Raw genomic sequence first — 23,936 nt, 5'->3', positions numbered from 1 at the left:
TATTTTACAGTAACAGTGGAAATATAATTAGGGATACACATATTAAAGGCCAATCATCAAAAGAAAATTAATGTCTAGCATAGACTCTTATTGATACTAATAATGTAAATAGCTAGAATCATCAACTTGACTTAATACAAGATGCATTTTAGGCATATAATTTTTTTAAATGAGAATTAATTTGAATTCAACCAACTCAAGTATTCACTCAGACAAGGGAAAAAAAGAACCTTAAAAATTCAGGTTTTACAGATTAGTGTTAGAAATGTTCTCAATATAATACAAATACTATTCTGATCTCCACTGAATTACACCTGTATGAAAACATTTATCAATGTCTTTGTAGCTTATAATAAAATATAACTGGTCACTAAACCTCTTGGACAAGAATATCAGGATAATTTTCCAAGGCAAAGTCCTAAAACAAGATGAAAATAACAGTGGCTATAATCTTTTCAAAAACAGAGCATGGAAGTTTCCCTTTCCACAACTATGAATTTGGTTTTCCAAAATCTGGTTCTCAAATCCAAAGTCTATATATTTCAATAGCTGTGGGGCTGTGATGGAGAGAAGTGATTTTAGAGGAACTCTGAAGAACAAAATAGCTATCATAGATCTTAGTTTGAAAACTTTATCAAATGACTCAGGAATACTCAACTAATGCTTCTATCAAAGTTTATTGATTAGCTCAAGGGCAGAGTAAGAGGCAGGTGAAATGGAGTATTTTCTTCTAACAAAGCAGACTGAGTGCTATGCTAAGTGCTAGGGTGGAGTGGGAAGGGCCTCACACTGGGCAAGTTTCCCCTTGGACTTTCTGTGTAAACATCTCTTTAGCTTTGGCCTCCTCCCGTGTGTGCTCAGGTGATGGAAAGGAGAGACTCTGCCCTCCCATGAAATGCTTCTCAGAGCAGCAGGGCTTGTCTCCGGGGTCTAAGGAAGCGGGAGACAATATGAAGATGGAATCCAACTGGCTTTGAAAGCTAATCCATTCTAATTGGGCTTTTTTGGTAAATTGAGCTATTTGAATGCCAGCTAGAAGTGCAGGCTCTTTTGCTAAACAACATGGACACACATCTGTCTTGAAAGTGCCTGTAAGACACCATGATGTAATCCTGTAGTTTATTGGCCCTACGTTCTCCCAGAATCAGGACTTTATAAGGTCTTGGAAATCCTCGGCTCCCTCTCGCTGCTTTCCAAATAAAATCTTAATGAATATAGTTGGAGCCCTTTATTAGGCTCTGTAATCCCTTCTTACCAAAATAGCCAGGCTAAAGGTGTTCCATGTAATTTTTGTTCCACTGGAAAGAGAAGGAGATTATTTTGACATTGTCCAGTAAGTTCAATGGGTAAATACTGTTCACCCCAAACCAAATTATGCAGCCTTCAGGGAGTTTTGAGAAAGCAAATCAACTGAACAGACCAAGAAAGAACTCTGTATACACAGCAAAGCTCTTTGGCAGTCAGAACCTGTTCTTCATGAGAAGGGGCCAAGCCACTTGGAAATTTCAAGTGAGAGAACAGAAGTCATCCTTACTCCAAGGTCAGAATTTTCTGAAGAACTTCAAGCACAATTTTATAGCAGAAGTGATACTGCTCCTATATGCATATATATGAAAATCAATAGAAAGTTAAGCAATTGAATAGCAATATCCACTCTTGAAAAATACATCTGTAATTGTCACCATAAAGTAATGTTCCTAAAAGTAGCATACTTAACCAAACTTCTTGATGCCCATAAAGTTTATAGAATATGAGCAGGATAAATGATCATAATATAATTCTTGGTCTAGAACTAGTTAACCTAAGGCTTAACTGAGCAGAGGGGAAACTGACTATCTCACTTTCCTGTATCTTCCCAGCTAAATCAAATTAAAATGTCTCTTGCATGAACTTTGACCATCTGTTATTTTTAAGATCTAATCTCATGTCTCCCCAGCAGTCCTAGTTCAAATGAAATACTTGCTCTCATTTGGACACTAAAATTTGGCCAACTTAAAGATTTAGGGGTACAATAGTAATCATAATAGTATGATTCATAATTAATCTGTGACAAACAAAATATATTTTAATGACATGCCAATAGCTTTGCTATTCTAGTGGTTACTGAGTATCCTAAATTGCTATCTAGAAATTTATTTAAAATAACTTAAGGTATGTGACTTAAGTAATATGACATTTTATGGAAAAAAAAAACATGTAATTAGCCACTGGGATGCTTGGGGTTCAGCCTTGGCACCTCCAAGAACTACCTGAGTGATTTTATGGAATGGATGCTCTTTTTGTGACTATGAAGTACTTCATCAGAGATATTAGAACAAAACAAATGTTCACCTCCAAGAGTGAGAATTAAATGAGATCATGTAGGCAAGAGAGCCTTATAAATTGGAATGCCTGCACAGTCTAATCCTCATTCTCACGGTTCTTACTAGAAGGTACAAGGAGAGCGCTTACCTTTGTCTGAACCATGCCAGAATGCTGTTCCCGCATTTGGGCCCCTATGGTCCTGATGTCAAACTGTGGACAGGATGACAGCAATTTTGTGTTATCCACGTGGGGCAAAAACACAAACCTGGAGACTGCCAATGAGTACTGCCAACCTCTTCCCAGTAAAGAGATTTAATGGGAGATTTAACAGGAGAGCCTCATCTTTAGCCAGAAGAAAATGTACTATTAATATTTTTAGCCCAGTCTATCAGATGAGGAAGCCTTGTTTAAATAGGAAAGGGGAGGATGCATTCAAGGCCTGGTGTCCACAAGCAGCAACAAGGCATTTATTTGCCCTTAGTACTCCTTTCTATTCTCTCAAGAGCACAAGGAAAGCAGTCTTGCCATCTGGGAAACGCCTGCAGTGCAGAAGCCTTTCTCTTTCCAGGACAGTGACCCGGTTGTTTCTTACATGAAGTGCCCTAACAGCCTAAACTGGGACCTTGAGCAACCCTGCACCTGCGCCACAGAGCGAGGAGGGTGAGCTGTTGCAGTGTGCCAAGGTCTGCTTCTAGTCCATGGCAAGGTGAGGGCAGAGCCTGCGAGGAAGGGCTCAGAAGCACCATGGCCAACTTGACATCGCACGGCGTCAGAGTCTCTAGACCAGCGCAGCCGCTGCCACGTCATCTGGAGCCTCGCGGGTGCTGCAACCTCAGTGCCAGTCTGGTACAGCAAGATGGTGTGGAGGTGTGATATTTTAAGATTGGTTCATCAATTGTAACACAAAAGCATGCAAAAATCTGAGAAAATGTAAGCATTTTATTTATTTGTGTAAGTTGTGTAAGTTGTGTAAGTTGTCATTTTGGTAATGATTTAAAGTATTAGTGATGCCTTTAAAATTTTATTTCAAAATACTCATACACAGGACGTTGAAAAAAAATGCACAGAGGAGTCCTGTCCATCCATCACCCAGTTTCCCCAGTGATATCATCTTGCATTGCCACAATATAAAAACCAGAAAAGTGACATATTGGTGTAATCCACAGAACACATGCAGGTGTGTGTGCATAGAGTTCTCTGCAGTTTTTTCACATAAGCACAGCCACAATCCTGATGCTGACCCATTCTATTCCTACAGCCCCCTCACCCCCCAACCCCCACCCTGCACTCTCCCTTTAGAACTACGTCCGAGGAAACCACTAAGCTGTACTCCATCTCTATCATTTTGGTATTTCAAAGGTACATGAGGGAAGCAGATGTGGCTCAAGTGATTGAGCTTCCGCCTACCACATGGGAGGTCCTGGGTTTGGATTTCAGTGCCTCCTAAAGAAGATGCATAAGACAGCAAGCTGACATGATGAGCAGGTACAGCGAGCTGACGCAACAAGATGACACAAGAGACACAAGGAGGAAACATAATGAAAGACACAACAAAAGCAGGGAGCAGAGGTGGCTCAAGCAATTAAGTACCTCCTTCCCACACAGCAGGTCCTGGGTTCAGCTTCCAGGGCCTCCTAAGAAAAGGAAGACAGGCATCCAACAGGCAGCAAATGCAAACAATGAGGGGGTGGGGAGAAATAAATCTTTAAAAAAAAAAAAGGTATATGAATGCAATTATACAATATCTAACCTTTTGAGATTGGCTTTTCCCCCACTCAGAATGATTGCCTTGGGGTCCAGCCAAGTTGCTGCCTGGAATGACAGTTCATTCCTTATTATTGTTAAATACTGTTCCATAGTAAGTGTTGTTTCCAGTTTGTGGCTATTATGAATAAAGCTTCTATGAATATTTGTGTAGAGGTTTTGTGTGGGCAGGAGTTTCCATTTTCCTGGGATAAATGCCCAAGAGTGCTATTGCTAGGTCATAGGGTAAGCTTAGTTTAGTTTAGTTTAGTTTTTAAGAAACTGCCAAACTATTCTCCAGAGTGGTTATACCATTTTATGTTGCTACCAACAATTTATGAATTATCCAGTTTCTCCAAATCTTTCCCATCATTTGGTGTTGTCACTATTTTTTTATACTAGCTACTCTGATAGGTACATAGTGATATCTCATTGTGGTTTTAATTTGTATTTCCCTAAATGCTATTGAAGTCAAATAGCTTTTCATGTGCTTATTTCTCATCTGTATATCCTCTTTGGTGAAATGTCTGTTCATATCTCTTGCCCGTATTCTAATGGGATTTTTTTTTTACTGTTGAGTTTTGAAGGTCCTTTATATATTCTAGTTGCGAGAGCTTTATTGGGTATGTGGTTTACAAATATTTCTCCCAGTCTGCAGCTTACCTTTCCAACTTCTTCAGAAAGCCTTTCATAGAACAAATATTTTAAATTTGCTTTTCTCTTTAATTTGCTGTCCCCTTAAGAAACAAGGCAAAGTTGTCTGCTCTAATCACTCTTATTCTGCCAGGATAATAAAGCAAGCAAAAGAAATAAAGGGCATATAGCCTGGAGAGAAGAAATAAATCTGCCCCTATTTGCAGATGGCATAGCTATCTCTAGAAAAGCCCAAGAAATCTATAAAAAGAAAAACACACATAAAACAGACTTTTGGAACTAATAGTGATTTTCAGCAAAGTCAAAAGTACAAGATCAACATGCAAAAATCAATCTTGTTTTTACATACTAAAAACAATTGTGGGAAAAAAATGTGAAAACAATGCCACTTACAATTACTCCAAAGAGAATGTAATGCTTAGGTATAAATACAGTAAAATACAAATAGGATCTCTATGCAGGAAATGACAAAATGCAGAAGAAATCAAAGACCTAAATAAATGGAAAGATATACTTTGTTCATGGATTGGAAAATTCTAATTTAACAACAGATTTAACATAATTCCCATAAAATTCAAGCACGTTTTTGTAGATATAGACAAGCTTATTCTAAACTTTATAAATGGAAAAGCACAGGCCCTAGAACAGCTAATAGCTTAAAGCAATTTTGTAAAAGGAGGATAAAGTAGAAGGAATTGCTCTACCCAATTTTAGGCTTATTAGATAACTCAGTAGTCGACAGAGTGGAAATGGTAGAAGGAGAGACACAGAGGTCAATGGAACAGAATGGAGAACCTGAAACAGGAACTGAAATATGAAGGCTCAAAAGAAATTCAATGGAGGAAAAATAGACTATTCTGTGCTGCTGGAGCCATGGGACATCCATAGGCCAAAAAATAATAATAATAATAATAATAATAATAATAATAATAATCTCGACCCCAACTTCACATCATATTTAAAATTAACTCAAAATGGATCATGGACTTAATATAAAATGTAAAACTACCAAATTTTCAGGTAAAAAAATCTTTAGAACCCAGGCTAGGCAATGAGCTCTTAGACTTGATATCAAAAGTTTAATCTATAAAGGATATTTAATAAACTTAGATTTCATCAAAATTAAAACCTGCTGCATCTGGAAAAGCCTTTTTCTTCCCACTCCCCACCCCCCCAAGATGGCTCCCTTATCTGTTTAGCTCATTCTTTTGCTCGTTGTTTGTGCTCATTACCTGCTCACTTTTTTTGCTTGGTGTTTTTACTCATTGCCTGCTTGCTTTTTCTTTAGGAGGCACCAGGAACTGAACACAGGACCTCCCACGTGGGAGGTGGGTGCTCAACTGCTTGAGCCACCTCTGCTCCCTTATTTTGTTTTTGCTCATCTGCTCACTGATTTTGCTTGCTGTCTGCTCATTGATTTTTGTCTTCTTTAGGAAGCACCAGGAACCAAACCCAGAACCTCCCATATGGGAGGTGGGTACTCAACTGCTCAAACCACATCCATGCCATAAAAAGCCTGTTTTTTCAATTTTATAATTTAACATGGTTAGTTGAAATATGTAAATAAATTTATATTATTAACTTTTTAAAAAAGATTTATTTTCCCCCGCTCACTCCCCTGCCCCTGCCCTGCTGTTTTAGCTGTCTGTGTCCATTTGCTATGTGATCTTCTGTCTCTATTTCTCTTTTTTGTCTTCTTGTCTTTCTCCTCTGGGATTCAGAGGGATTTGAGCCTGGGAACCTGTGATGTGGAAAGAGGCTCCTTGTCATTTGTGCCACCTCAGTTCCTGGTCTCTGCTGCACTGCACTTTGACTCTCCCCTCCATCTCTCTTTGGTTGTGTCACTATCTTGCTGTGTGGCTCTCTTGCGTGAGCACTGGCTCACTACATGGGCACTCACATGGGCAGTTGGCTCACCATGCGGGCATTCACACAGGCACTCAGCTCACCGTCGTGGGCACTGGCTCACTACACGGGCACTCACGTGGGCAGGTGGCTCACCATGCGGGCACTCACACAGGCACTCAGCTCACCGTCGTGGGCACTGGCTCACTACACGGGCACTCACGTGGGCAGGTGGCTCACCATGCGGGCATTCACACAGGCACTCAGCTCACCATCGTGGGCACTGGCTCACTACACGGGCACTCACATGGGCAGGTGGCTCACCATGCGGGCATTCACACAGGCACTCAGCTCACCGTCGTGGGCACTGGCTCACTACACGGGCACTCACGTGGGCAGTTGGCTCACCATGCAGGCATTCACACAGGCACTCAGCTCACCGTCGTGGGCACTGGCTCACTACACGGGCACTCACGTGGGCAGTTGGCTCACCATGCGGGCATTCACACAGGCACTCAGCTCACCGTCATGGGCACTGGCTCACTACACGGGCACTCACGTGGGCAGTTGGCTCACCATGCGGGCATTCACACAGGCACTCAGCTCACCGTCGTGGGCACTGGCTCACTACACGGGCACTCACGTGGGCAGTTGGCTCACCATGCAGGCATTCACACAGGCACTCAGCTCACCGTCGTGGGCACTGGCTCACTGCACAGGCTTTCTCTTTTTCTTTTTCACCAGGAATTCCCAGGGATTGAACCTGGGTCCTCCTACATGGTAGGTGGGGGCCTCATCACTTGAGCCACATCCGCTTGCCTGTATTATTAACTTTTAACCTTGATTTACTGAAGGCAAAACAAGCTTCACTGGACTATTTTGTGCAGAAAAGGCACAACTTTCTGAACACGACTTTAGTGGTAAACCAAACAATGAAAATGAAAGTGACTACAATGAAATGAAGACCAAAAGAATTCATGATGATTTGACCTGAAATTATGATTCCTCCTATATTGAGTGTTATAGCCAAAATTGGTTGTGAAGTGCTAAAAATCACAGTGTGCTTTTTATAAACACATACTGGCTAACAAAACAAAGGAAACACAAAACTTACATGTCACATAAAAAATTTTTTAAAGTTTGAAGCCAAGTCATTTTTAAGAATATTATATTAAAAAGCTAATATTCAATCTTCCAAATGTAAGATTAATGCTCTACAGACTTATAAAGTAGCACTTTGAATCACTAAGACTAAAAAACCATATAATATTACCCAGGCAACAGTGAAAGACTGTACCAAAGATGTGTTCTTGGAAATGTCTAAGTATGTGGAAAAGAAGGAAGTTAAAGTGCCATTCTCTAACTTCTGTGGCATCTGGACATGTTCAGGAGCTGGCTAGTGACACAGAAGTGGTGCTAACTCATAGGAAGAGCAAAAGCAGCGGAGTACTTGCCATTGCGTCTTCATGAACAAAAGACAGCCTGAACATCAGGACACTTCCAGTACATCTGGCCTGTGAACCTGTGATAGGAGGGAATAATTCTTCCTTTTGCAGCTTGATTACTGATAAACAGTAGTCCTAATCTCCATAAAAAATGGGAAGTACTACATTGCCAAAAATTGCCATTTGCAGCTTAAGTTATGTGTAGGATTATGTTCTGATAGTATAGACGCAATGACGAGAAACACTGTGAGGTAGCTGCACAAAGTAAGAGATTTATGTCAGAAGAACTCAATAACTGTTACAAAAGATCTGTCAGGTGCACTAAACAGCATGTTTGGTGATTTGCTAATGTTTTATTTTATTTTATTTTATTATTTTATTTTATTTTATTTTATTTTTTCTTTCTCCCCACCCTCTCATTGTTTACACTTGCTGTGTCTGTCTGTCTTCCTTGTTTCTTTAGGAGGCACTAGGAACTAAACCTGGGACCTTTGACATGGGAGGGAGGCACTTAATCACTTGAGCCATGTCCATTCCCTGCTTTGTTGTGTCTCTCATTATGTTTTTCCTTCTTGTGTGTCTTGTTGCATCAGCTTACCATGCCTGACCATTGTGCCAGCTCGCTGTCTTGCTCATCTTCTTTAGGAGGCACTGGGAATTGAACTAGGGACCTCCCATGTGATAGGCAGGAGCTCAATTGCTTGAGCCACATCTGCTTCCCACTAACATTTTTAATTATGTAAAGGCAACGTACTACATTTTGGATTTTTTCTCTTCATTGTATAATAATATTGTAACTGATAATTAACAACTGTTATTGCATGCTAAAATAAGAGGGTTATAGTTCTTTCAAGAATGAATTATATAACCATCTTGGTGTTTCTGGACAACAGGATCTAGTTTTCTACAACATTTAAGGATTTTTAAATAGGCTGGATTTGAAAATTTAAGTGGTTACAAATAAATGGTTACATTTTCTCAGATTTTTTACATGCTTCAAGGTTATCATTGATGACCTAACCTTAAAAAGCCCCAGGTCCCAACGTGGCCCACCGGGCATGTGGCTTGCCCATAGCACTCAGTAGCCACACTCTGTTCACAGGGTGACCCCTGCGATCCTACTGGGGCGTCAGGGCAACAGCAAACTGCTGTCAGCGCTTCTAGACAGCAGTTTCCACCTACTCATCTTGCTGCAGGTAACAAACGTTCACAGGTGGGTGCTGTCCCAGCCCCCATGTGAGAAGCTCTGGAAACAGCAAGGAGCGCCGGGAAGGGCTTTCACGCTGGTGCCTCGCAGCTCAGGGCCAGGGGAAGCAGCGAAGGAACAGGCGGCTTCCCACTCTGCACCACTGCGCTTCATCTCGTCTGCGAAGCATCCTCAAGGCAAGAGGCGCCAGTACGCCATGTATCACTGAGAAAGAAAGCTTCTGCCAAGCTGTGCAAGCTACTGATTATAAAACACATCCTGATTTTAAAGAAGGTGCAAGGTAAAAAAAAAGTGCAACTTTAGAATCAATGAAATTTAATATTTAGAGTTTTACAGTTTCTGCAAGGAATATAAAATAAGGAAAATCATAAACTATTTAAGAAATGAGGATGGAGAATGCATATCTCAAGAAATATTACAGTAATGCATTTTTTGCTAAAAGGATAAAACAATAGTTATGAGGTTAAAGTAACATAATTGCACATTACTTAAATTTTCAGCATTGTTGAGGACATCTCTCACTTTGGCCACCTAGTTTATATTCCTTTTTCTTAATGATACCCTGAGTTTACTTTGGAAAACCATTCTGCTCTCATTCCCAACCATATGGCCTAGGGTAACCCTGACCGGCCTAAATGGACCAGCACATCCCACAGTGACTAGTTCAGGAAAATTGCTCCAACACAAGCAGCAAGAGTGAAATGCTAGGAGGTGCCTGCTCAAGCTGCTGTGAAGGAAAAGCTTCTGTCTCCCAAGGAGGTTCCTGGAATGCCCTACATAAGCCTGCGGTGTTGGCATCAGGACGTGAGTGCGGGCACTGCAGGAGCCATTGTGATGCTACAAGGGAAGAGCCTGCTGTTGGAACACAACTGTGTAAGGCCTGGGAATCAGAGCAGAGATTTAACACTTGTCCAGACATCAGGTCCCTGCAGGATTTGCCCACTAAGGCAAAAGCCACTGTGCTGCTTTTTATGACTTAGGTATGGATTTCCACGTTCCTTGCAGTCACGGTAACAGCTACTTTCCCCTAACTCCTGCTAAGTAAACAGATGTCTTCCCCTCCTCACTTCTACGGCACAGGAAAAGAGTTGAGTACTGCCCAGCTAGGGCTCCAGCTGCAGCACACACAGTGCATGCTGATACCAGGGGAGACGAGGGAGGCAGAGGGGACGGAGAGAAGGGACGGGAACGATGTTGCCTGATGACTTACTGAATGTGAGGCACTCCTCCAATAACTCTGGGAAGTACTGGTTATCATTCCACATTCACAGACCAGGAACCTGAGGCTAAATAGCACAGTCAACTGAGTGACAACCAGAAGTGGCCGGGTGGGCTTTCAAATCAGCTCCATGGCCTCTGCTCTCTTTCCCCAGGCCACTGGGGCCTGGGCAATGTCAGAGACCACTTCCAGATGAGGACACATGCCTTTCCACTACGTCAGATGAGGTTTGAGGTCAGTTCCCATTTAGCTCACCCCGGAAGTGGTTCAGAAAGCTCAGGGGGAAATAATTGTTCACATGAAAGCAGCAGCAGTGACAGGCTGTTTTCTCTGCCTTCCTCCGGCTGGAAAACCACCTAGATCATAGATTTCTGTTGCCCATTCTGATGCTGGATCACAGTTTGGGGAATACCTGAAGGCAAGGTAAAAATCCTCTGCCCAGCACTGCCTAGCCCAGCATGGGCACAGTGTGGGAGAGAGGAAGGTGGTGGAAGGAGGAGGAGGCCCCATGCCGCAGCAGACAATCTCTTCCCGTGCACACCATGGACTCGCAGTCACGCGCTCCCTGAAGCAGTCCTCGGCTAATTGTTCGATGAGCAGCATGACGGCAGGGGCTGGCCCAGGTCTCGTCCCCTCCGCAGACCTCAGAGGGCTCAGCAGGTGGGCTGGATGGAGCAATGAACTGCTCCAGAGTTCCCTGCCTGTCACCACACGACTGTGAGCTCTCCAGGGTTCTTGATTGTGGCTTTTATAAAAATACCTGCACCCCCAGGTACATAATAGATGCTCAGTATTTGAGGAATGAATGAATGGAAGCAGTGTCTAGAGAGAATAATTCCCGTTGGGTTGTTTTTGGTTTTTGAGGTATCTGAGCAGGGGATTGCACCCAATGCCCAGGACCTCATGGCTGGGAAGCCGGGACTCAAACACTGAGCCACGATGGTTCCCCTGAGCTGACTTTTTGTTTTGCTTGTTGTTTGTTTGTTTTTAGGAGGCACCGAGAATAGAACTGGGGACTTCCCATGTGGGAAGCTGGCGCTCAACTGCTTGAACCACATCGGCTCCCCTCATATTGCTTTTAAGGTTAAAATTCTTAATTTCTTCATCACTTTAACAACTGCAGTTAAACGGCCTCAGGCCCAGAAGGACACAGGAAAAGGACGACATGTCCTCTTCAGTCCACGTGTTTCCACAAAGAGCAGCACCCTGGCCCCTCCTGCCCAGCCCTCTGAGGAGAAATGGAGCACTTCCTGCCCGCCCCCTTGGCACCCTCCACCTGGAGCCAGCTGGCGCCCCTCACGTGGGTGCCCAGGTCGGTCTGGGCCTGGGGTGGGAGCAGGCTGCCTGAGGGAGGGCCAGGGAGCCTCCTTGGTCCCCGTCCAAAGCGCCACTGCCCGAGCAGTTCAGTCAGTCCTAGCTGCTTCCACGTTGGAGGGGAAGTGAAGATTGTTAGTGACTGCCTCCCCCAGGCCCAGCAACGTTGCTAGCCCTATTTTACACACGGAAAGCTGGGTTTGAGGGAATGAGCAATTTGCACAGTCACCAGAATCTGAAGTTTGTGGCATAACCGGAGGTCCAACCCAGGGCCCTCTCCTTAACTCCAGAGTCCACATTTTTCCCAGCGTGCTAACATGACTGTATTTCTGCTCATTAAACACAGGCATCTTTCAGCAACACTCTCCAACAAGATTTTGAAAAATGTGCATGTGGGGTAATGGGCAGGAAAGGGGAAATGAACTCCCACTTACTGTGCTCCAGACTCTCCCACGAGTCATTTACTTGCCATTTAATTCTCACAACCCCGCCCCCGGGAATCTGAGGTTAGTAGCGATTAGGTAACTTGCAACGAGATTGAGAACCAGGTAGCCAAAGCTCACGTGCACGGCTTTAAGCAGGGGCGACGAAGGCCTGCTGCCAGGCTTCCACAGGAGACGCAAAGGCTCGCGTCCCGCGGCCCGGGCGTCGGCTGGGATCGGGCACTTACGCAGGAGTTCTCCACGGCCCAGAACACCACGTCCGCGCACAGCAGCACCCCCGTGCGGCCGATGCTGGCGCTGCAGTGCGCGATGATGGGTCCCCTCTGGTGGCTTTTCCGGACATAGGGAACGAACTTGATAAAGTCATCTGCCGAGGCAGGAGTGCCATGGTCTGGCCAGTTGACGAACTGCATCTGTTTTACAAGGTGACTAGTGTCCATCTGCTGGGGGTGGGGAGGAATCGATCAATCGCTTCTATCTAAGATCTCATTTCAACTTATAACAATAAAAATGGCTATATAACATTATCATGGCTTTCAAATGAATACTGAAACTTCATTTTGATGTTTATATGAATTCTGGAAGTTGCCAGGAATAGAGGGATTTCCTCAATTTACCAAAGAGAACGTAATAAAATAACAATATTGGCAGGTGCCACAAATTGAGCACTTGGCTGCGTGCTGGGTGCTGGCCCGGCACCCACGCGCACGGGCCCACTTCATCCTCCTGCGGCCCTGATGAGGCTCACACTGTTTCATCCTCTTTGGCTTCTGAAGAAACCAAGTAGCAGAGGACTTGAGAGACAGGGGCTACCAGGTTTGGAGCTGGGACTGCGGCGCGGGCAGCCTGAATCCTCCACTGCCTTCTTCTGCAACATGAGGACACAGAAAATCCAAGATTCCAAAGTATTTAGGGTAGAAGATGAGACAGAAGGGCGATGCCCCTGAGCTTCAAAATTATCCTCCTGAGCGTAGGTGCAGCAGGCAGGGGCTGCCAACCCCCTGGTGGGGGTGCCCCTCTCTGCAGTGAGGACAGAAGGCCCCAATGACCTTAACCGAAGACTACAACCCCCAAGTCTGACGCCGAGCCCTCCTGATGGGCAGGGACATGACCCCTCCAGGGCCTCCGGCATGACGGAGCACTTGGAGGATGCCCACGAAACCTCCCTGGGGAGTGTGGGGCCACCACTGCCCTCGCGGGGGACCCTCATGGGGAGGCTCAGGGTGGGCTTCTCACCCCCCCACTTCTCCCTAACAGACCAATTTTTTTGAAGTTCCTTTAAAAAGCTGCTGATGTTGAGAGATCCCTTTCTAATTTGAAGTATCTACTGGAATCCTCGACTGACTTTTTAATACAGTTTTCTACCTGGAATCATAAGTCTAGAAAACCCTCCCAACTCACTGGTCACTGATGTTTTCAATATCATTAATCACTTGATAAAGACACAAACATCTTCAGATCTATAAAAAGCACCAAATAGAGAACCAGAGTTTGAGCCATTGGCACCGACACTGCAGGGTGGAATCAGCCCCTGGACACCCTCGCAGGCACCAGGCAGGGGCAAGCTGCCCGCAGCGCGTGTCAGGGCTGGCTGGCCCTGCTATTCGGACCTGGCGGGTCAGGAAGGAGGGCCCGCGGGTTTCCTGGCACCCAGCAGGAAGCCTCAAACTCCCCCATGACTGAGGCGGTGGCGTGGCTGAAGGCCGCCGCTCCTGCCACCTCGTCAGGGCCCTGCGAGGTCTGCCCTATGGGAACCACACTCGACCTGGCCTGCTGTGTCCTCCGTGCTCCCGCCCCCCTGTCTCCTCCAGCGCTGCCTCACCTTCCCAGCAGGGGCCACGGGGTGGGAAGTGCCTCCCTGCTCCACGGGGCCCGGTGCTCTTCTGTCCCCAGCACGGCACGGGCCCTGGCGAACAGCCGGCTCTCGGCGGGCAGGAGGGGAGACCCCTGGCGCCTGGCGATGGCCCTGGCTCCATCCTCGCACTCCTCGGCCATCTCTTCCCTCCCCCGCCCCCTGCCCGGGCACCTCAACTAGCGAGTGCGAGGAGCCGCAGCCTCCTGCCTTTGCACTCAGGCCCCATCCCGCTTAACATCCCAGACACCCTCACTGCCTCACCTCTGCGCCCTCCGTGCCCTCGCCCCTCCTCGCCCCTCCTGGCATGGGGCAGCCTCCCTGCAGAGCGCCCTCCCCCTCTCCCAGCCGCAGGTGCCACAGCGAGCACCCCTTGGCCCACTCAGGTGCCACGGCAAGGGAGGGCCACACCCCTCGGCCCTCTCGGTTGCCAGGCCATTCTTCCTTCCAGCTGTCCAGAAGCCCCCACGCATTTGCACGTCCCACCTCTGACCCTCGTCTTCTCACTGCTCCACCAGTGGCTAAACGTCCTCGTCCTCCACACCCGGTGAGCCCCATTCCACCCAGGGCAAGCCCGGCACCCCGCAGGCCCCAGGCTCTCGAGTCTTGCAAGACTCGATTCTTCTCTGGCAGGGCAATCACTGCCTTGCTTCTCATCCCCACAAGGGTGGCCTGGGTCCCTGCTTTCCCTCCCAGTGCCACCTGCCCTGGGCAATCATTTCACTCTCCCATTAAAGCCCTCCATCTTCACGATGAAGTCCTTCTCCTCAGCTGTATCCACGACAGACCATGTCCCACCTGGGCCTGCTGGATTCCTCTAGCCTCTTCTCACCCCTCCTTACCTCTTCAGTGAACGTTTACATTCCAGCAACTACTTCCACTCCTCTGTACACACCCCATGTTGTTTTATATTTAGGTTATGGCTTTCCACTGCTTACCTTTCTATTCAGGTAGTTCCCAATCCAGATGTCACCGCCTCCAGCAAACATTCCCCCAAACTCTAAGTAAAGCTTTGAAACTCTCTTCTAAGTCCCCTAGACTTATATATTGCCACTGACCACAGCAACCAGAAGGCTGGGGGAGTGGACCCATCTTCCCACGCTCAGCATGGGCTGTGAGTGCCTGGCACAGAGACTGGCACTCAGTAGGAGCTTAGTACGTGCCTGTCCCACCTAGAAGTAGGCAAAGTACATCCCAGCATCATACAGTTTCTAATATTCACCCCCTGGCCCCAACTCCCTTTCTCAGTTTTTTCTTCCCTGCAGTCAGAATTTGGTTAAACAGAAGGAGCAATGGTGCTGGCTTTGTTTTTGGTACCAGGGAGAAGTAAAACTGAGTCACCTAATTAAAAAGCATCCCAAGTCTATATCCCAGCCTACTCCTTACTTCTAGTCTGGCTGTACCTTCTTATGCAGTGAAATATATCTAACACTGATTTTTAAAGACTTACGGACTTCTTCACAACTTTGAACATTCAAATGATGAAACATTGAAGTGTCTGGTAGCTCTCCAGGGAGACGTAGAAGTGTTTCAATTCCAAAGGCTTATTCAGAGAAACTGGCCAGTAATGGTGGCATTTGACCACTCCATTTTCCATCTCTCTGGTTATCATGGCAATAACATTGGAATTATTTTCCCAAACCATTTGCCAAAAGTCCTCTATGGTGGTGGGCAGCGGTCCATGGGTAGCGATATAAAAATACTCTTCTCCTGAATTGACAATTCTAATGTAACTAGCACTGATGTAGTCCTTGCTTTCTCCAAGAGGAACACATGTTGAGTCATCTATTAAAGAAACAGAAACACCTGGTAGAGGAAGGAAAGCTGGATATGCACGAACCCAGGCTTCTGGGGAGCATTTCACCAAGGGAAGCCTGAATGCCACGACGCTAACAAAGAGTAATGTGACTTATGAGTTTATAAGTTCACCCCCACACGCTGTTCTGACAGGACCTAAGAAAGAGCTGATAAGGAGAACATTCTGTACTGGTGCTTACAAACCAGGGAAGGGTGCTGTTAGCTTCCCAGGAGCTTTGAAAGATTTATGTCAGAGATGACAGGGAGGATTAGGCAAGGGCGCTATCCCCTGCTCTACAATCCAGCGCAGCAGAGGAAGAGCCTCTGAGGGAGTAAGTGAATGGCATTCCCCACAGATCCCAGGAAAGCTTTAGCCCAGAGCAGCGGGGGCCAGGGCTGCAGGGGACTGTGGGAGCTGATGGGAATCCAGTCTTAGGACCCTCCAGACACCATTGCTGCCACATGAGGCACCAGGGTGGATGGCCATCCCCACCTTCTCCAGGTGCCATGGCCTAGTCAAAGCCAAGGCACTGTGGCAAAAGGATGCTTCCAAGGGAATCTGCTCCAAGCAAAGTGGGGCTCATCAGACACAGACTGCTACAACAAATACAAGAACAGAGAAGTCGTTGCTTGGCCTCCAGTAAACTTCACTTCCCCAGGAGCTCGTTCTTCACTCCTCATAGACTTCTGGGATGCTGGCTGCCCCGCTGCTCCCACCGAGAGAACAAACACCCAGCAAAGCAGTCCCCTCTCGCCGTGCCTGTCTTCCCCATGACCTGCCCTTTCCCACATCTCACGGCCAAGCATACCTACCAAGTATGCTCATGACAAACCTAACTGAAAGGGGATTTACACAGTTTTTCACAAAGCACTTCTCACATTCCAACAGAGTAAGCATAAACCTCCCTCTGTAAATGTGAATAAATGGGAAAATTAATGACTAGATATAAGAAAACATCTAGTACTTCAAAAAAGGAAGCCATTCCAAGAAATTATAGTGAGTGTTTTTTTTCCTTTCCTTAAAAGGAGAGAGCACTTTAAAAACTACCATCTGTATTTTAAATGAGATTTCAGAGAACATGATTTTATCCTTTAAAAGGATAATATATACTATGTTTATTGACATAAATATGTTACTCTATTTCATTATAAAGGGGGTAACAGCAGAATTATAATGAGATCTTTCATTATATGTGTTGCATGTATATATATTTCATTTTATACATACACCTATATGTATATATGTATGTATGTATACCTGTATGTCTGTCTGTCTTAGTTAGCCAGGGTTGCTATAATAAATACCACAGACTCATTGGCTTAAACAACATCAATTTACCGTCTCACGGTTTTGGACACAAAAAGGCCAAAGTCAAGGTGTCGGCAGGACCCTGCTTTCTCTGGAGTCAGCAGCGTTCCAGTGGTGGCCTGACATCACCCACGACTCAGTCGCTGCCTCCATCACATCTGTTCCTCTGCCTCCCACTCTCTCCTAGCCACTGAGTCCACCTTTCCTCTGCCAATAAGGCCTCCAGGTATACTAGAGGAAGGCTCCCCCTGATTCACTTTGGCCTCTCCTTAATCGATAGGATCTTCACAGACCCTAGTCACAAACCAGCTGAGGTCCACAGGACCAGGGATTAGGACTGAATATGCATTTGTGGAGGACATGATGCCATCCATAACTACATATATACACAACTATATAACTGTGTATATGTAACTATATAACTATGTATATAGCTATATATATGTAACTATATATATATATACATATATATATATATATATTTGTGTGTATATGTATATAAGCATATAACAAAAATAACCTGGCACAATATTCACAAAATGTTACAGAACCTATTTCATCATCTAAATTTTTAGAGTGGGTTTGTATTACTTTTAGAGTAAAAAAAGCATTTTGTGATTGTGGAAAAGGAGATTACATGTGAGAAAATTAAGCACTCTAAATCAACAAAAGCTTGCTTTCAGAAGAAAACCACAATTAATTAAAACCCCTAAAGTGGAAAGTGATTAGAAAAACAAATTAATGATTTAGAAAACTGACTAAAGGAATTTCCACAGAATTCAGAGAAAAAAAGACAATAATGGTTAAAATGCTAAAGAATTCAGAGGATATAAAAAAGAATATTAAAAGGAATTTCAAAAGGAACTATACACAGTGGAAAAGAAATAATCTAAGTGGTCATAAAAGAAAACATTCTGGAAACTGGAAGCCAGGGTACCCTACACATCTGATCTAAGCCGGACATGAGCTACATCCTCCACTTGGAGGATCCTGTCTGAACCTCAACAGTCCTCCCAGGGCTGTTCTTGTCATTCACACTTTGCATATGAGGAACCTTATTCTAAGTGGCCAAGTCTGCAGACTCCATGCAGCAATTCTTCTAGGCCAGAGCCCAAGACACAGCAAGCTCTGCTCCTCTCAAGGTCATCTCAAGCTGGCTGAAGGAGAGATCCTATCAGAGGTGGGCAACATTAATGAAGAGAGCCCTGCATCTAACATTACCTAGTGAAAGGTTAATTTAAGGATAAAGTAAAGAGGAATCTGGTCATTAAGGCAGGGGAACAGTTGGCCCATAAAGAAAGCTGCCTCATTTTGTCTTCAGACATCTCTCAAGCAACCTTGAATGCTGGAAGTCAACAAAGTAATGTCTATGGAGACCTGAAAAGAAAAGATTTGGACCAAAGAACTGAATATTCAGAAAATTTATCATTATGAGTGAAGGCAAGAAAAATACATTTTCAAACATGCAAAAGATTCAGAAAGTATACAGCTCAGTCCTGAAAAAAGTACTCAGAGCAGTACTCCAACTCAGGAAAACTAATCAAAGCAAAGTATTCAGATAAGAGAAAGATATGAAATAAAAGGACAGGGAAGCAGATGTGGCTCAAGCAGTTGGGAACCTGCCTCACAAGGGAGCTTCCAGGTTTGGTTCCCAGTGCCTCCTAAAGAAGATGAGTAAAACAGCGAGCTGACATGATCGGCTGGTGTAGCAAGCTGATGCAACAAGATGACTCAACAAGATGATGCAATGAGGAGACACAAGGAGGAAACACAATATGAGACACAACAAGCAGGGAGTAGAGGTGGTTCAAGGAATTGGGAGCCTCCCTCCCACATGGGAGGTCCCAGATTTGGTTCCTGGTACCTCCTAAAAAAAAAGAAGAGCATAGAGAGCACACAACAAACAGAAACAGAGAGCAGACAACAGGCACAACAAGGGGGGTAGAAATAAATAAATCTTATTTTTAAAAGTAAGGGCAGTGATAATGAAAGAAGAAATCATTATTGGAATTACAAAAACAGGTGAAATGACAAAAATAATCTTGAAAAAGTTGGGTTACTTGAAAAAGTGTGGACAAAGGAAGTTAACTCATAATGGGTCATTTCTCCTAATGGATACAAATAGAGGCTCAATTAGGTTTCTTCAGAATATACGGGTACTGCTGTTTGAATAAAACTTAATATAACATTGCTCAAAAGAGAGTGGGGTGGGGAAGCACCTTTACCTTTCTATCTAAAGTAGGGAAAAATCAAAGGAAATAATTAGAAAGCATAATAAAAGAAAAACATAAAAAGATGAGAGAAATAAGGACACACATTTAACTGATCATAATCCATGATGACTAAATTAAAAAACAATGAAACAGACCTAAAAGACATCAACATACAGACACACAAATAAAACCAATAAAGAAACTTATAGCCTGGTCTTTGAAAGCACAAAAAGTTTAGGAATACACATTTAAAATAAATGAAAAGGCAAACATCTAATTAGGCTAATCAAAGAAAATAAATAAACACATTAGTAACACAGAAGAAAACAAAGGATTAGAAGAAAATTCTATATTTAAAATTAGGATAATAAATCCAAAAATCACAAAATGAAAAGCTTTATAGAAAAATATCAATTACCAAAGTAAATCAATAATAGAGAACCTGAATAGGCCAGTAATGGTAAAAGAAATTGTTATATTTATGGGTCTATTGTTCATAAAAAGGAAAATCAAGGTAAAGAACAAGAAACCTAAGGGGAACTTCAGCCAGACAGAGTAAGAATGATCAGCAAACAGAAAACAAGTGTGTAATAAATTCAAATGGCTGAAGGATGAGATGGCTTCCACAATATCAACACAGCTGAAAGAACACATTAAGAAACTCAAGGGTATGCTTTTCTGGAAATGAAAGAATATAATTTGCAAGCTAAAAACTTTAATAGATGACTGAAAGGAAGAAGGTCATTCATGAAACAAATTAGTTTACTGGATGATCCAGTTTTTTAAAAAAAGAAATGAAATTTAAAAGAGAGAGAATGTGTGCACAACCACAAAGAGGTGGAAATAAAGAAGGAATGAGAGTGGGAATGTGGGTAGGTGGTATTGTACTAAGTTCATTTCTCTCACAGAAGCAATAGAGAAAGAGCCAAAGCTGCCTGAAGGCAGTGCTACGCAACTCCCAGGAGGTGAGGGGTAGAGATGGAAAGAGAGAGCTGAGTTCCCAGGCCCCGCCGGGCTCCCCCACCCCCAAGATGTGAAGCTGGGGTAAAACCCCGGCTCACAGCAGTGACTGAGAGGGGAGGAGACACCTTCCTCCCTGTCAGCTGTTTAAAGGAAAAGGGAGGGTGAGTGAGGGGCCTTTTCTTCAATGAATTCAGCTAGTAGAGGCTGCTTGGAATCTCTAATCTGGAGACTGAACACAGGAACACAGGAAAGCCCAGACTGAAACACCTCGGTGGAAGAGTGTGCTGACTAGTGCCATCTTCTGGCTGGTCTGGAAATTGCATGGACAAAAACTGTTTTCTGTTTTATCTGTATCCAACCCCTCGGAGAATATCTGCATTCCACCGGTGAGGCCCTGGCTGGATTTGATAACTTAAGCTGGGTAATTTTAAAGACTTAGAATAAGTTGAACCAAATATCAAAGAAGACCTGTGAAAAACTAATAGGCAAGAGAGAGAAATTGGCCATCAGAATAAATTCACCAACATATTCAGGTGCCTAGATATCAGCAAAAAATTACAAACCATACGAGGAAATAGGAACAGATGGCCCAGCCAAAGGAACAAACCAAATATTCTGAAGAGATACAGGGAAGAGACTTGGCTCAGTGGTGAGGTCATCTGCCTACCACATGGGAGGTCTGCCATTCAAATCCCGGGCCTCCTTGACCCATGTGGAGCTGGCCCATGTGCAGTGCTGATACGCACAAGGAGTGCCATGCCATCCAGGGGTGTCCCCCGCATAGGGGAGCCCCATATGCAAGGTGTGCCCTGTAAGGAGAGCCTCCCAGTGTGAAAGAAAGTGCAGCCTGCCCAGGAATGGCGCCGCACACACGGAGAGCTGACACAACAGGATGCACAACAGAAAAGAAACACAGATTCCCATGCCACTGACAACAGAAGAAGTGGACAAAGAAGAACACGCAGCAAAATGGACACAGAGAACAGACAGCTGGGGGGAAGGGGGGAAGGGGAGAGAAATAAATAAAAATAAATCTTTAAAAAAAAAGAGATAGATACAGTATTTAAGATGATCAGTGATAATCACACAGCTCAGCCTGAGTCACATTAAAGAATTTAAAGGAAACATCTCTAAATAAATAAAAGATATTAAGAAGACACTAGGTGAACATAAAGAACAATTTGAAAGCCTACAAAGGAAAGCAACACCTTATGAGAATGAAAAGCACAACAGATGAGATTAAAAATATGTTAGAGGCACATAAGAGCAGAGTTGAAATGCTCAAAGACAGAATTAGTGATTTTGAAGGCAGAACATCTGAACTGGAAAAGACAGGAGAACAGAAAGAGAAAAGAATTTAAAAAAGGGAACAGGCTCAGGGAACTGAATGACAATGCAAAACATATAAACATTCATGTTATCAGTGTCCCAGAAGGAGAAGGAAATTGAAAAGGGGCAGAAAGAATATTTGAGGAAATAATGACCAAAAACTCCCCCACCCTTATGAAAGACATAAATATCAATATCCAAGAAGGATGATTCACCTCAAACAGAATAAATATACATAGAGCTACCCTGAGACTCCTACTATTCAGAACATCAAATATTAGAGATAAAGAGAGGAACCGAAAGCACCAAGAGAAAAGCAAAACATCACATACAAGGGAAACTTGGTAAGATTAAGTGCCGACCTCTCATCAGAAACCAGGAAGGTGAGAAGTGGTATGATATACTTAAGGTCCTGAAAGAGAAAAACTGCCAGCCTAGAATTCTGATTCCAACAAAACAGTCCTTCACAAATAAGGGTGAGTTCAAAGTCTTCACAAACAAACAAAAACTGATAGGAGATGTTACCAAAAGACCAAAATTACAAGATACTAAAGTGAGTGCTGCAGCCTGAAAGGAAAAAACAAGGGCAAGAGATTTGGAGATGAGTTTAGAAATGAAGATTATTAGGGAGGGTAAACTAAAGGGTAAGAAGATGGGCAATAGAATGATATGACAACAATCGAAAGATAAAATGGATAAGGTAAGTAATGCACGTTGAATGTACATGGATTGAACTCCCCAATCAAAAGACATAGACTGAGAGAATGGATAAAACACTATGAGCCAAGTGAGGGCTTAGATTCCACATGGGTACTGGATGCACTCTTCCCACTTCTAGTTGTAGACACTCTAGGCTCCATGTTGTGGTGGTTGACCTTCTTCAACTCCATGTTAGCTGAGTGGAGTAAGCCCAATAAGTCAAAGTGTAGGAGCTGAAGTCTGTTGAGGCTCTGGGCCTGGGTGTCATATTATCAGTCCAGAGATTCAACTCCCCTACATATATCTTAAACTCAGCACCAACTACAATTCCAATAAAGTAGCATGCAAGTCTTGTGAAAAGAGATCCCCTCTGAGTCCATTTCCATCACGCAGAAACACCAGCTCCAAAGAAGGGCCATCTGTCATGGTGTGCAATGGACACAACCAATCCAATGTCCACAGAGGAAATGTGAAATGGGTGTGGGAACGGTAACCATGGGGGCTGCTGGGTGTGGGGAACGGGAGGAAGAGATGAGATGTGGAGGCGTTTTCGGGACGTGGAGTTGTCCTGGATAGTGCTTCACGGACAATTACGGGACACTGTAGATCCCCCCAGGGCCCACTGGATGGAATGTGAGAGAGTCTGGGCTATGATGTGGACCATTGACTATGGGGTGCAGTGATGCTCAGAGATGAACTTACCAGGTGCAATGGATGTATCACGATGATGGGAGAGAGTGTTGCTGTGGGGGGAGTGGGGGGCGGGGGCGGTGGGGTTGAATGGGACCTCATATATTTTTTTAATGTAATTAAAAATAATAATAAATAAATATTAAAAAAAAAAACACTATGAGCCCTCTCTATGTTGTCCACAAGAGACCCACCTCAGATGTAAGGACATGTATTAGTCAGCCAAAGGAGTGCTGATGCTAAATACCAGAAGCCTGTTGGCTTTCATAAAGGATATTTATTTGGGGTAGGAGCTTACAGATACCAGGCCATAAGGAATAAGTTACTTCCCTCACCAAAGTCTATTTGGAGCAAGATGGCTGCCAACTTCTGTGAGGGTTCAGGCTTCCTGGGTTCCTACATTCCTGGGGCTTGCTTTTCTCTGGGTTCAAAGTTCCTTCCTTCCTGGTGCTGGCTTCTCCTTCCTCTGTATGCTGACTTCCCATGACTCCAGCTTAAGTCTTCAGCATCAAACTCCAATATCAAAAAAACCCTCAACTCTGTTCTTTGCCATGCCTTTTATCCACCAACGGGTGGGGACTCAATGCCCTAATCATAACTCAATCATGCCCAGGTACAGATCAGTTTACAAGCATAATACAATATTTCTTTTTGGAATTCATCAATAATATCAAACTGCTACACTCCACCTTCTGAATTCCAAAAAGACATAACGGTATTTAAAAAAATCAAAAACCTTAAATTAGTTACAGTACAAGTATTAAATCATATCACAATCAATTTAAAGAAATACTGTTTGTCTTGGGGCAAAGTCCTGTCTGCTATAGACCTCTGAAACTTACAAAACAATTTGTCTGTTTCCAATGCACAAATGGACAGACATAGGATAAATATTTTCACTACAATAAGG

General features: G+C 44.0%; 1 pseudogene; it reads right to left on the bottom strand.

The window, feature by feature from the left end:
- Nucleotides 1-1,530: 1,530 nt before the first annotated feature.
- The window catches only part of LOC101425913 (tyrosine-protein phosphatase non-receptor type 20-like), a 46,254-nt pseudogene continuing 23,848 nt past the window's right edge, over nt 1,531-23,936 (bottom strand).

Source organism: Dasypus novemcinctus, chromosome 6 (assembly GCF_030445035.2).
Source record: "Dasypus novemcinctus isolate mDasNov1 chromosome 6, mDasNov1.1.hap2, whole genome shotgun sequence".
NCBI classification, from domain to species: domain Eukaryota; kingdom Metazoa; phylum Chordata; class Mammalia; order Cingulata; family Dasypodidae; genus Dasypus; species Dasypus novemcinctus.
The sequence above is the reverse complement of the archived record's forward strand: the minus strand, read 5'-3'. Positions and strand labels throughout refer to the sequence as shown.